General features: G+C 35.7%; 1 protein-coding gene across 1 annotated transcript in view; it reads right to left on the bottom strand.

The window, feature by feature from the left end:
• Nucleotides 1–12,909, bottom strand: part of ATF3 (activating transcription factor 3) — a 53,742-nt gene extending 40,833 nt beyond the window's left edge. The window contains exon 1 of the mRNA XM_045396779.2: nt 12,833–12,909. The gene's annotated coding sequence lies outside the window, so the exon portion shown is untranslated. The remainder of the gene's footprint in view (nt 1–12,832) is intronic.
• Nucleotides 12,910–13,161: the final 252 nt, after the last annotated feature.

Below are 13,161 nucleotides of genomic sequence, written 5' to 3'. Positions count from 1 at the left end.
ACTAAAAAAAACCTCAGAAATGATTAGTATAAACATTGGAATTTAAAATGCACCAGATAGAACATTTCTGGCCTGGATAAAGTTGAAGAAGGCATTAGTGAAGTGGAAAAGGGTGCAGAGGAACACACCCAGAATGCAGGCAAAGATGAGAAAGTATTAAGAGACATGGAAGATTGATCACATTGTACACTATAAATACATATCATTTCATCTGTGAGTTAAAAAAGATTAAAGAGTTAAATGAATTTATCTACAAAGGAATAAAAATTAGTCTGACAGCAAGCAGCCTTCTCATAGATACCAACCCTCATGTAATAAAAATTCTGAAAGAAAAGAGGAAATGACAGTGATGCAATATTTAAAGAGATAATGGCTGAGAATTTTCTAGAAGTGAAGATACATTGCAATTGACTTGCAGAACACCGTGGATAAAGAGATAATTGTAAATTAACAGGTTGGATCACCTCACTCGTCAGAATGACTATTATCCACAAAAGATAACAAATGTTGGTGAGGATGTGGAGAAAAGTAAACCCTTTCACACCGTCAGTGGGAATGTAAATTGGAACAGCCATTATGAAAAACAGTATGGAGGTTCCTCAAAAAATTAAAAATAGAATTACAATATGATCCAGCAATCCAACTACTGAGTAATAGGTTCAGAGGAAATGAAAACAGTATGTCAAAGAGATATCTGCACTTCATGTTCATTGCAGCATTATTCAGAATAGCCAAGATACGGAATCAACCTAAGTGGCCATTAACAGATGAACGAATAGAGAAAATGGGGTATACGCACACAATGAAATACTATTCAGCTGTGAAAAAAGAAACAAATCCTGTAATTTGCCACAACATGGATGAATCTGGAGGACATTATGTTACGTGACATATGCCAGGCACAGAAAAACAAATACCATGTGATCTCACTCGTATGTGGGAACTGAAAAAAGTTGATCTTACAGAAGTAGAGAGCAGAATGGTGGTTACCGAGAGCTGGGGCTGTGGTCGGGGTAGGATGGGGGTGGGGCTGGTGAGTTGAAGAGATGTTGGTCAAAGGATATAAAGTTTCAGTTAGAAGGAATAAGTTTGAGATCTACTGTACCACATAGTGACTATAGTTAATAAGAATATATTGCATTCTTGAAAAATGCTTAACAGAGTGAATGCTAAGTGTTGCCAGCACAAAAATGATAACAATGTGAGGTAATGTACATGTTAATTAGGTAGATTTAGTCGTTCCATGTTATAATTTTACTTTAAAACATCACATTGTACACTATAAATACGTATCATTTTATCTGTGAGTTAAAAAAAGGTTAAAGAGATAAATTATTTTATCGACAAAGGAATAAAAATTAGTGTGATAGCAGCCTTCTCATAGACATCAATAGATTCTAGAAGATAATAAGGGTAATAAGTTGAAAGTGCAGAGGGAAAACAATTATCAGTCTAGAATTCTATACCCTGAAAAATAAAGAATTTCAGGCATCCAAAGATGAAGACAGTTTACCAACCACAGACTGTCACTTAAAGAACTACTAAAGAATATTTTATTTTGGGCCGGGCTCGGTGGCTCACGCCTGTAATCCCAGTACTTTGGGAGGCCGAGGTGGGCAGATTATGAGGTCAAGAGATCAAGACCATCCTGGCCAACACGGTGAAACTCTGTTTCTACTAAAAATACAAAATCTATCAGCCGGGTGTGACGCCACGTGCCTGTAGTCCCATCTACTCAGGAGGCTGAGGCAGGAGAATTGCTTGAACCCGGGAGGCGGAGGTTGCAGTGAGCCAAGATCACACCACTGCACGCCAGCCTGGGTGACAGAGCGAGACTCCGTCTCAAACAAAACAAAACAAAACAAAACAAACAACAACAAAAAAACAATATTTTTTAAAAATAACTTTTATCTTTAAAAACTTTAACTCTGGAATAAAAATAAGATGGGAACAGGGTCCACATGTAATTAAAAAGTGCTGAGGTCCTTGCTGTAGTCAAAAGGACAAGTAAAGTTCTACTTAAGAAAAAAACTAGTAAAAGCAAAATGAAAAAACAAATTAAAAACAGCACAATAAGTAAGTGTTCAACTTAAAAAACTAGGCAAGAACAACAGAGAAATCCAAACTAGAAATAGGAAAATAATATAAGAGAAGAATGAAAGAAATTATATTTAGGGAAGGTGAATAAAACACAAAGTTAGTTTTTTAAAACAACTTACAGAAAAAGATAAACCCTGAGCACAACCAATCAATAAAAAAGAGAAAAACACAAACAGAAAGTGGGAATAAAAAGGGATAGAAATAGATACAGTGGAGATTTTAAAATACATAAAAGAATACTATTAACTCCATCTGAATAAATATGGAAACTTAGAAGAAATAAATAATTTTCAAGAAAGAAATTAAAATTTGGTAATTTATTCAGATAAAACCAGCACAAAGCCTTAGCTACTAAAGACATTAAATTATTAATCAAAAGTTCTTCCATCTCCGAAGACACCAGGCCCAAATATTTACCAGATTTTTAAAAAATAGATAAGCCCTGCTTTAAAAGACAAAAATTCTTTCAGAGGATGGGAAAAAGGAAGAGAATTTCCTAACTTATTTTTTGAGATATTAAAGCCAGACAGGGACAATCCAAATAAGGAAAATTATAACTTAATCTCATTTTTCATGTAGATACAAAACCTTAAAGAAAATATCATGACCAAGTGGAATTTCATCTCTAGAATGAAAGAATAATTCAAGATTCAAAAACTTATTAAATTAAAAAGGAAGGCCTTTTTCCTTTATTTTTATCTTTTTAGTGTCTCAATAAATGCAGAAAAGGTACGGACAGAATATAGCATTCATTCATGGTTTTAAAAATCTTAGTAAACTAGGTATAGAAGGCAATTTTCCTTACCTGACAAAGGCTATACATCAAAACTCTACAAGCAAATATCATGTTAACTGGTACTATTTTAGAGACATTTTCATTAAAGTCAGAAATTACAGAAGGATGTAAGTTCTAAGCCTCTATTCAGCATTATACTGAAGTTCTTAACTGATGTAATATAAAAGAATGGAAAAAGAGAAAGATTAGAAACTGTTCTTGTTTGCTGAAAATGTGATTGTCTACATAAAGAACTCAAGAACATTTACGTACTCTTAGAACTAAAAACTATCCAGCAACGGTTGCTAGATACAAAAAAAACATGCAAAAATCAATAGCATTCTTAATAGAAATAACTACTTAGAAAATATATTGGAAAAATCCCATTTATAATAGTAACAGAAATTATATGGCACCTAGAGATAAATTTGTTAAAAGGTATGAAAGACCTCTAAGAAGAAAACTACAATAGTATTATTGAATAAAATACAAGAAGATCTAAATAAATGGAGAAAATTACTATGTTTATTGATTAGAGTACTCAGTAATATAAACATGTTAGCCATCTTGGTGGAACCTCTGGTGCAGTGGTATCACGCAAGATTCCCATAAAAATGTTAGCCATCTCCATATTTGTTTATAGATTTGATGAAATTTTCATATTAAAAATCCTCAAAATGGGCACAATTCTTAAGAAGCTAATTCTAAATTTCATGTGAATGGGCCAGGAAAAGCCAATAAAATTTGGAAGAAAAAGAAGAGAGGGTAACAGGACTTGTCTTGTTAGATATTTAGACTTACTGAAAAGATTGTGGTAGTATTGGCATAGGGAATAGAAATAGACTAATGGAACCGAACAAAAGCCCATAAATATCCTATGTACACGAGGAAGCTCTGTACGTGACTGAAATAGCCTCACAAAGCAATGGGAGGAAATTGTGGAACTCGGATAAATGGTTATCCATATGGGAGTAAGTGAAATTAGATTCTCACTCACATCAGCCATAAAGATTAAAGACACAGATGTGAAAAGCAAAACTTTGCAACCTTGAGAAAAAACAACATATAGGAAGATACACTCATTATCATCAAGTACAGAAATTTTTTATATAAGATACAAACATACAAACAATAAAATAAGAGGGATATATTGGATCACATTAAGACAAAAAAACTATGTGTTAAAAAAGACAATATAAACAAAATGAAAAGATATTATAGAACAGGAGGAAGTATTTGCGATGAATATACCAAAATGGGAAATATTTCAAGAAACAAAAATTATATAAGCTTGATTATTTGATCACAGTGCAGTATAACTAGCTATTAATAATAGAAATTAAAACAAAAAATAAAGCATAAGGACAGAACAAAAATTAAACAAAACAAAAATTAAAGTATAAGAACACAGCAGTTAGAAGATAATTAAAATAAGAGCACAATATATCAACAGGTGTGAAATATTGTCAAAGTTGTACTAAAAGTTAAAGTTACAATCTTATTTGTTTTTGTTTTCAAGGAAAGGAAAAATAAAAGCTTTCAACTCAAGAGTTTATAAAAACAGCAATGACAACAAAATCCCTAAGAAATCAGTAGAAAGAAAAGACTAAAGGCAAAACCAAAACTAACTGAATTAGGACACAGGAAAACTTACAGAATTAATTTGAGAGCACTTTTTTAAAAAAGTAATAAAGTAGACAAATATTAGAGAAACTAAAGAAGAAAAAAAACCCTATGGATAATAAAATTAGAAAATAAAAAGGGGAGGTTCTGCACCAGATAAGGAGATATTTTAAATACAAGACAATACTTTGCAAAATTATAAATTCTAAATCTGAAAACCTAGATGAAATGAATAGTCTGAAAATATATACATTATCAAAATTAGAAGTATAAAACCCACATATGCCAATCATGGCTGAAGAACTTAAAAAAGAAAAAAAGGAAAGATTTCCCTCCAGGAAAAAAATGTGTCTAGGCCTAGAAAACTTTATAGGAAAAAAAAAAAAAGAAAACTTTATAGGAAAAAAAAATCTTTCAATTCCTAAGGAATACGTAATCACTATGTTTCAGTAATTTTAAACATTGACAAATATGGAAAATTTATCTAATTTACTTAACAGAGATAACCCTGATGTAAAACCCTGAAAAAGACAGCTCAAAAAAAGAAGATAATAAACCTATCTAAATTGTGAACGTAGAAAAGAAAATCCAAATTCAGGTAACAGTATGAAAATAACCCAAGGAGCGTTTAATCTAAAATAAAAAATTTTATGTTTTAATATCTTTAAAATCCAACAGTGTAACATATGACATCCACAGGCTAAAAAAGAAAATCCAAATAAGATTCTCAATTAATGCAGGAAATACATTAGAATTCAACAGCTGGTTCCTATTAAAAAATAATTACAAATTTAAGAACTTTTATTAACATAACAAAAAGTGTTTATTTCAAATAAAGTCATCTTTAAGGATGAAATACTAATGCAATATTATTAAAATCAGGATCAAAACAAAGATATAGTTTGTTGCCAGTTTTACTAAATTTTGACCTGAAAGTTCTAACCGATGAAATAGGGCACTTATAAAAATAAGATGCACAAACACTGGAAGGGAGAAAATAGATTTGTAATTATTTGTATATGATATAATTACATTCCCAGAAATTCAAAAGAACAATTCAACTAAGAATTATTAGAATCAATATGAGAGCCCAAGAAAACTGCTAAATATAAAAAAGACACAAAAGCCAGTACCTTTTGTATATACAAATTTTCTGTATAAAAATTTGTATATAGAAATTTGCTACATTGCTTTTCTATATAGAACTATTATCCAATTAGAAAATATAACTTTTAGAAAAGATAAAATGACAATAGCAAAAATCAACAATGATGACATTGGAAACTTCTGTGGACTGCCTTGGAAAAGCTATAATGAGAATGTGAAGGACCCATATAAAAAAATTATACAATGCTGTTGGAAAGTGTAGAAGCTTTGAATACTGAGCTTTATGGCAACGACATCAGTGCTTTGCAAATTAATTTGAATGGTCAATATAATTTCAATAAAAATCTCAATAGTGTTCTTTCCAGAATTTCACAAAATCATTCTAACGTTCAACCAAAAGAATAATTAAGCATGAACAGCAAATAAAATGTGGGTTTTTTTTTGTTTGTTTGTTTTTTGAGACTGAATTTCACTCTTGTTGCCCAGGCTGTAGTGCAATGGTGCAATCTCGGCTCACCGCAACCTCCGCCTCCGGGGTTCAAGCCATTCTTCTGCCTCAGCCTCCTGAGTAGCTGGGATTACAAGCATGCACAACTACACCCAGCTAATTTTATATTTTTAGTAGAGATGGGGGTTTCTCCATCTTGGTCAAGCTGGTCTCCAACTCCCAACCTCAGGTGATCAGCCTGCCTCAGCCTCCCAAAGTGCTGGGATTACAGACATGAACCACCACGCCCAGCAGCAAAGAAAATGTTGAACATGAAAAGGAATGATGAGACAGGGGCCTTGCCAGCTCTTAAATCATTTTTAAAAGCAAATATAAATAAGAGTATGGAACTGACAAAAGAACAAGTGTAAAAATGTACATATCAAGACATAGAAGAGATATTCTGAGATCACAGTACATATGAGAACTCTATGGTAAATAAAGCATCACAAATTAGCAGAGAATAAAAGTATTGGCCAGGCGCGGTGGCGCACACCTGTAATCCCAGCACTTTGGGAGGTCAAGGCAGGGGAATCAACTGAGGTCAGGAGTTCAAGACCAGATGAAAATGGCCAAAATGGTGAAACCTCATCTCTACTAAAAAATACAAAAACTAGCCAGGCATGGTGGTGGGAGCCTGTAATCCCAGCTACTCAGGAGGCTGAAGCAGGAGAATTGCTTGAACCTGGGAGGCAGAGGTTGCAGTAAGTCGAGATTGCACCACTGCACTCCAACCTGGGCAACAGAGTGAGATTCCCATCTCAAAAAAATATATATAATAACAATAAAAGTATTATTCAATACATTGTTCTGGGTTAACTGATTATTTAGAAAAAAATTAATCTAGAGATTTACCTCAAATCATAATCAAAATAACTTTTGATGGATAGACATAGTTAGATGTAAAATACATACACATTAAAATAAAATAAAGAAAAATCAGAAGCACATGAAAAAGTGTTCAATAACTTTATCAAGGGAATGCAAATTTAAATTACAATAAGCTACTACTGCACACCTAACAGAATGGCTAAAATAAAAATGTCTGACAACACCAAATGTTGACAAAACTTTGGAGCAACTGAATTCTCATGCATTGCTTGTGGGAGTGTAAAATGGTATAACTCCTTTGGAGAAAAGGCTGGTGGTTTCTTATAAAATGAAGTATACATCTATCCTATGGCCAGAAATTCCATCCATAGGTATTTAAGAAAAATGAAAGCATATGTCTATAAAAGGACTTTTACAAGAATGTTCACAGTTTCATTATTCATAATGGGACCAAACTGGGGACAGCCTGGTGTCTATCAATAGAGGAATGAATAAACAAACTGTCATATAGACATACTATAATGAAAGCTTACTTTTAGTAACAAAAAGACACAAATTCCTGAAGCTTACCAACACAGATGAATTTCAAGAACATTACGCTGTCAAAGAAACCTTATGCAAAAGAGTTCATGCTGTGTGACTCCATTCCACATAAAGGTCAAAAACAGACCAAACTAATCACGAAAAAACTAAAATTTGTGGTTGCCTATATAGGTAGTATGGGAGTGAGGACAGGCTGGGAGAGAACACGAGGAAGCTTTCCAGGATGATGGTAATTTTTATTTTTTAAAAAGGTCTGTAGATATGATTTACATAACACACTTATTTAAAGGGTACAATTCATTGTTTTTTCGTATCCTCATAGATATGTGCAACCATCACCTGAAAAAGTCATACCCTTTAAGTTCTATATCTTGAAAAGCATATGCATCTGTCATTTGTCAAAACTCACTGAATGATCTATTTAAGATTTATGCATTTCCCTGTAATTACATAAAATATGGAAATTTTATCTTTAAAAGGCTGTTTTCTATTAGAAGAAAATATGAAATAGTTTTTAAAGTTCTATATGAGAAAAAGTCATTCTCCAGAAAAAAAAATTGACAGATTCGATTACTTTAAATCTTAAAATCTCTCTGTGCCAAAAATATATAAATATAACTTCCATTCAAATGTAAATGTCAAGCCAGGGAATTATTATTATTCAAAAAAAATAATAGGGAGGTCTTTGTTGATATATCTTATATATGTATAAAACATTTTAAATCACTGCAGATATTAAGATTCCAACAGATGTACAGGCAAAGGCTCTGAACAGAAGATTCATAAACAGAAAATAAACTAGTTAACAAACATGGAAAAAATTTCTTTGTGTTTATAGAAATTAAAATTACATCAAGAGCTACATATATCAAAGACTGTATGATTCATATATTATTTAGTTTATTTATTTTTGAGAAATATGTTGATTCTTTTTGAGGAAATATATTTAAAGTAAATAAGAATTGCCATGAACGTAGATTTAGCTACAATAATGTTTATTACAGTACTATTTACAATATTGATGAATCAGATATTACCCAAATATTTAACATAGAGTATTAGTAAGGTAAACTACAGTACAAAAATATTACATTAACTTGGGACTCTTGTACAATCATTAAAAATTATGTTGTAGAAGAAGAAGAATTCTTATGAGGTGGAAAGAATGAAGTGGGAAGATGTTTACATTTCAAATGAAAAGAAAAAAAAACAAAAAAAAGTATTGGTTCTGTTACACTAGCTCTTTCCCCTGCATCTCCACTGTGGACACACAGGCATTGAGCTTCTGTCTACCGTCTCCCTTCTCTTTTCCCCGTTTCCCTTTGGAAGCCATTCCTGTCTTTCATCCTAGTAAGAAGGAAATAGGCTCGCATTAGAAAAGTGGAAAAATGAAAGCAAGAAGGATGTACAACTCTGTTCTGGTTAACTTTTTTATTGGGCAAAAAGTATTGCCATGATTAAAAATTCAAAGTCAGAAAGTGTATACGATGAAAAGTCTCTCTACCTCGTCCTAGGCTCTTTAATTAGTTTCTCTTATCTCCTTCCAGACATACTTTTTAGAAAGACATTTAGCAAAAGCAACAAACAAACAAATGAAACACAAGATAATAAAAAGAAAAGAAGGCAGGGAGGAAGAATATGGAGGGAGAGATGGGAAAAGAGGGAAAGAAGAAAGAGTAGAAGAAATAAAGAAAAGGGTACTAGGGGAAAAATTCAAATAAGTTTATTCTGTAACGGCTCTAAACAGCCAATGTTTATTTTAGAATATATGTTAAACATTTGGATCCTTCAGCAACCTGCTACTAACTTAAAAACACTATTAAATTAGTATTAAATTGTTTACAAGTATTTTTAAAATAAATAAACCAGGATCAGAAGTAAGGAGCCTTTTTACTTGAGATGCCTTAAGGAATAGTCGTCCACACCCAAATTAGGATGCCGGTCCAACAAACATTAATGAACTACAGTAACGACGGAGTTGGGGAGGTGAAATTACGACTGTATTGGACATGCAACTTTGAGAGAAAGAGAGCGGTGGAGGTTTAGACATTAGAAATGCCTGACCCTGCATTTACCCCATTGGAGAACTGGCCTAGGACAGAAATACCAAATGACAGTCACCAGGAGGACACACTAAATTTGCTTTCTGGCATCCTCTTCAAATATTTGGGATGGGACCACAGATCCTGACTCTCCTTAACGGCCATTTTGGATTGATTTGCCGTGAATGGACTGGCTTAGATTTACTGCTTGAAGTAAGCCTAACAATAATTATTAATGGGTCCAGGATGAAGGGATCACTCAATACAAGTAGTTCACAAAAGCACACCTGAGCCTCTTAGTTCAGGGTAGGTCGATGTTTTTGGTGTGCTCTTTCTTCGGGGCTCCTTCTTTTTCCATGAGGGCGCAAATGTGGAGCATGCAAAGGATGTATACTCAAGGGACAAGGCTTAATAAAATTGTGTTGGTCATCAAAGACATTCTTAAGTAAACAGAAATACTTTTGTGTGTAATTCAGCTTGGTAGCCCCAAAATAATAACCAATTTGTTTATGAATAACTTATGTATAAGTGAATGTATAATTAGTTCACAATTTTTTTCTTAACACATTAAAAAAATTATTGACCACTCTCCATGAGAATGACACCTTGCTAGATGCAATAGCAAACCACAAGAGCAGAGCTCTGGCATTTATAGCTTTTATCTCATTCGTTAATTCTGCAAATACTTACTGAGCACCTTCTATGTGACAGCTCTAAGTTAGACACTGGGGCTACAGTAGTGGGCAGACCCTGTCCCTACCCTACAAAAGTTCAAGGCTCTTTTTCTGATGTAGGCAGAGAAAGTGTTATTAATATTCTCACTATGAGATGAGGAAATTGAGGCATTCCCATTCCAATATTCAGTTCTGGAACAGGACTGGAGCCCAGCTTTTCGCTCCTGAGGTCTAAATACTTGGCACACTGCACTCCATGTCTCTCAGAACTTTTCCCATAATAATGAGACAAAGGAGCTTTAAGAAGACATTCCCCAGTCCCCCTCTCCATGGGCTTCTGCCCCTGTCTTTAAAACTGGGGGAAATGGGTTTTGTCCTTGTTCCTGTTTTAGAAGCAGCAGCACAGCCTTAGAATATTATTATAATTATTAATACTGGTAACATCATAAAAAATAAATAATTTGCTAAAGTCTTTAAATCCACCTTTCCCTAGAGTTGGGTAAATGGAAAATAAGCTATAAAGACATTTTTTTCCCCATAAAAAGATCAGACATCAAGGCATTCAGATAACAATGCTAGATCTGAATTGGTTCTTAGGGAACTCTAAGTTCACCTGCCTTTCATGACATCTGAATCCTTTGCACAGAAACAGACACGAGACAGAAGGGTTGTTTTTCCTGAGAGCATTTTCTTATTCCTTCACTCATTGCAGCTGTTAGCAGCAGCTGGTTACTTGAGTGTGCTGAAATGCCCACTGCCGTGTAAACACTCTCTCTAACACCCTGCATTACTCATAGTTTGAAAATCACTTTGACTCCTGAAACATAATTATGTTAATGTCAGATGAGTCAGCAGGGGGACAACATGCTGCTCCTACGGCAGCTGCACCTCCTGCCAACCTCCGAACGTATCAGAGCCTGGGGCTTCAAAAAAAAAAAAAAAAGAAAGAAAGAAAGAGAAAAGAAGGAAAGAAAGAAAAAGAAAACCCCTTTCTGTGGGTGGGAAGAGAAATTATATTTATGGCTCAAAGAACAGCTTCAAAGAAGTGGCCAATTTCACTTTCCCTGCAACATGAAAGGAAGAGTTAAGTAAAATCGCTACCCCTAGGTTAATCTGTTTATGTGAAGAATAAACAGGAATTTGGAAATTTTCTCTAGGGAATCTGTGACTTTCCCTCAGAGACGGTTCAAGACAAGTCACTCTGGTCACTGTTCAGTCGTGATCCATTAGTCGCCATACGAGGAGTTTTCACTTTCCCAGGAAGTGATGCCAGGCAGTGCAGACGGTGCATCCTCTTGGGCACCAATAGGAACCAGGAGGTTGCTCAGTTTTCAGGGGTCCCCAAACCCTGGATGGCTTCCCAGCACACGCTTTGCTCCGGCGGCATGACCCCCTCAGACAGTTTGCAGCCACTTCTGTGAGCTGTTTTCAGCGTCATTTATAACCTCTCAACTATTTTCCCTCCCTCGGCTGCTGGGGAAGGAACAAGAACTGAGTAGGACAGGGCTAGGGGTTTCTATGGCCTGGCTGACCATGACCTCCACCCCATCTATGCCCCTGGTCACAGTTCAACCTGCCAGTAACCCCAAACATCACCCCTCAGCCTGCCTTACTCCACCTGCCCTGTCCAAACTCAGGGTGTTGCTTTACATCCACATCGTGCCTCCGAAAAGGCTCTCAGCTTCCTTACCTCACTGATGTCTCACAAAAATCCATATTTTATAAATGGGAAAATTGAGTTTCAGAGAAGGGGTGTCTTTGTCCACGGTCGCACAACAAATGGCAGAGCCAGATACTCAAACTTGTGCCCTTTCTGGGCTGCCAACAACAGAACCACAGATCCACATTTAAAGGATGGAAGAGGACCAGTGGGGCTGGAAGAACCCCAAGTGCACACGTTTTTACAGATGAGAGGAATAACCAAAATCCAAAGAGAAACAGTGACTTGCCCAAGGTCACACAGCTTTTACTTGGCAGAACTAGCTGCCAAACAAGATCTCTTGACCCTCATTCCAGGGCTTTTCCTCTCTAACATCTTTACTCCCTCACTCTGGACTTATTCCGTTTAAGCACAGGAAGAACCAGCTCTCCCCATACCCAGCCTATATCCAGTTAACCTATCCATGTTACACTGCTGATACAAAGCATTCTATTCCCAAAACACAAGGGCCCCAGAAGAGGTAGGAAAGTCAAGAAGGAGAACACACTAGAAGGAAGGTGTTAACCAACTCCAATTGCTTCCTATTATGAATAATCAATGCCTTACATCGACTACAGCACTGACTAATGGTATCCCCAAATCACGGTTTCATCCAGGATGAGACCGAGACCACATCACTGCCTCACTGGGATGCCACAGGTCATCCCGCAGGTGTTATGTAACCTGAAGAGGGGTCAGTAAAAACCTTAATCCAACCTAGAGCTTCTGCAGCACTCTAACTCCTGGACTTTTTGATCCCTATCCCTCAGATCACTTCACTGAGTGCCATATGCACCGAACTGCTCACTTTCCCACCCCTCTTCCGGGTGTCACCCACCCAGCAGGGCCACAATGGGTACTCCCCCAGCTGGAGGCTTCCTGACCAAACACCTTTCTCCTGTAACATTTTTCCCACTTAGCCCCAAAGCCAGAGAAAAAGTCAAGACTCACATTTTGGGGCGAGGTGCTGAAAATCCTTAGGAAATGGCAGAGCATCCTATATAGAGGAGGATTTCTCTTCTTGTCACATCTTCCCATCTGATCCCATCCAATTTATCCTCAAGGCATGGTTGGTCAACTAAAGCTAACCCCACCTCTGCCCCCCAAAGCAACCAACAGCTGTTACTATATTGAGTGGCAATATGATGTCATATCATAGGTGACTAACCCACCAAGGCTTCCCTGCGAGCCATCATCTAAATATGACAGCCTTCCATCATCCTGACCTTTTCACGGGAGAAAGCTGAGTGAGGGGCTTGACACTGATCCGGGGCTCCAGT

The sequence above is a fragment of the Macaca fascicularis genome, chromosome 1 (assembly GCF_037993035.2).
Source record: "Macaca fascicularis isolate 582-1 chromosome 1, T2T-MFA8v1.1".
Classification (NCBI taxonomy): domain Eukaryota; kingdom Metazoa; phylum Chordata; class Mammalia; order Primates; family Cercopithecidae; genus Macaca; species Macaca fascicularis.
Note: the sequence above shows the minus strand (reverse complement) of the source record. Positions and strands in the feature narration are given on the sequence as shown.